The following is a 2,011-nucleotide window of genomic DNA, read 5'->3' as shown; positions in this document are numbered from 1 at the left end:
AGGGGGTGGGGCGAAAAGTTTGAGAACCTCTGTTTTAAGTGGTGTCATGTTTACTGCCAGCTCAGTCACATTGATATTGGTCAGGGGCAAGGTTTTAAGTCAATTACAGTTATGGCAATGGGAAGGGCATCCAGCTGTAGAAACCAAATAAGACTGGAACCTGGTGCAGCTCTCTGGCTTGCTGGTTCCAGTTGAACCGTCTAACTCATGCCAGCATGGAAAGCAGATGTTAAATGATGATGATGATGATGATGCAGACCCCATTATTCAACTGGTATTTATTTTATCGACCCCGTAAGGATAAAAGGCAGAGCTGATGTTGGCAGAATTTGAACTCAGAATGTAAAGACGGACAAAATGCTGCTAAGCATTTATATTGCCTTAATTACTACTTATTAATTTCTCGTTATTAGCCACTAATAAAGAGATGTTTGTCATGGCTCATGAAATATATTGCTTAAGTTTTATTGTCTTCTTATGAGGTTTTCATTAAAAAAAAACAACAACAAAATACCCCAGAAAGTTATGAATAACATGAAGAACAAAACCATTTATTCTGACCTCAGTAACAATAATGAAAGTGATAGCTTAATACAGGGATAATAACAATGAAAGTTCTTTGTTAAGAACACTGACAAGTCTTCCAGTCGTTCTTAATATGTTGGATTAACTGCTGCTAAGGTTTTATTGTAAAAGATATTTGACATTGATCAAATATTAGTTATTGCTTATAATGTCTAATATCTACTCATGAAAGGATTTACCAAAAGTTTTCTAGATATACTGTTGTTTTTCCATTGTGCAGCCTTTTTTTATGGTGCCGTTGGTTTTGTATGACTGAAATAATCCCAAATATGCGGATATATAAACAGCAATTTTTTTTGATAAATTTATTAATTTTGTTTCAGTTGCAGGTTTGTTCAGGGTATTGGGGTTAGACCAGTTGAGCTGATTTGGTTGGGCAAATCAGATACCTTTTAAGAGTTTAAGAATTTAAAGGGAAATAAAATTGAATTTGAAGCTCTTAACAATTCTGTTGTCCATACAGTATTTAGATTACTAGGAAGAGAGAGAGAGAGAGAGAGAGTGAGTGAGTATGTGTGGGGTTTGTGAATGCATGCTCATATGGTTTGTATATGTATGTAGTTTAGAATACATATTTTGTGTTGATGTATGTATTTCATATTTGCAATCCATGTCTGTGTGGTCATTTGCATCATTTATGAAAATATATATATATATATATATATATATATATATATATATAAAGTGATATGTCACCAGGTTTAATATCATCAACAGGTCCCTTGGGTGCCTTTAATGGATTTCATTCCAGTTTGCAAACGTTTGGACCTACCCACTAGTTTGCAAAGAATCCATTAGTCGTATTCTTCCCAGCCGTGGGAAATTGAAAAAAAAAAGTTATGATCACTGTTTTATTCCCTATGGTTAAGCGATAAATAAAAAATGGCTTGAATGACCTCCGTTCATCCACGTCTTTTGCATATGTATTATGTGTTTGAGAGCAACGACACCTAGAGGTTGAGACACAATATAAAATAATCTAGTTAATTAGAATATTCTAAACTTTTAATTTTGGTAACTTTATTTTATTTTATTTCTTGTTACTCACCTTACTCAGCTAAAGTTCAAAGTTTTTTGTTAACATATATATGTATATATAGCCTCCAGTGGAGGCACAATGGCCCAGTGGTTAGGGCAGTGTACTCGCGGTCATAGGATCGCGGTTTCGATTCCCAGACTGGGCGTTGTGAGTGTTTATTGAGCGAAAACACCTAAAGCTCCACGAGGCTCTGGCAGGGGATGGTGGCGAACCCTACTGTACTCTTTCACCACAACTTTCTCTCACTCTTACTTCCTGTTTCTGTTGTACCTGTAATTCAAAGGGCCAGCCTTGTCACACTGTGTCACGCTGAATATCCCCGAGAACTACGTTAAGGGTACACGTGTCTGTGGAGTGCTCAGCCACTTGCACGTTAATTTCATGAGC

At 36.3% G+C, this 2,011-nt stretch overlaps 1 protein-coding gene across 5 annotated transcripts in view; it reads left to right on the top strand.

Moving 5' to 3' along the window:
* LOC106871661 (mitogen-activated protein kinase kinase kinase kinase 4-like) overlaps positions 1-2,011 on the top strand; it is a 277,960-nt gene that overhangs the window by 139,917 nt on the left and 136,032 nt on the right. The gene's annotated exons all lie outside the window — the stretch shown is intronic.

The sequence above is a fragment of the Octopus bimaculoides genome, chromosome 9 (genome assembly GCF_001194135.2).
Source record: "Octopus bimaculoides isolate UCB-OBI-ISO-001 chromosome 9, ASM119413v2, whole genome shotgun sequence".
Lineage (NCBI taxonomy): Eukaryota > Metazoa > Mollusca > Cephalopoda > Octopoda > Octopodidae > Octopus > Octopus bimaculoides.
Note: the sequence above shows the minus strand (reverse complement) of the source record. Positions and strands in the feature narration are given on the sequence as shown.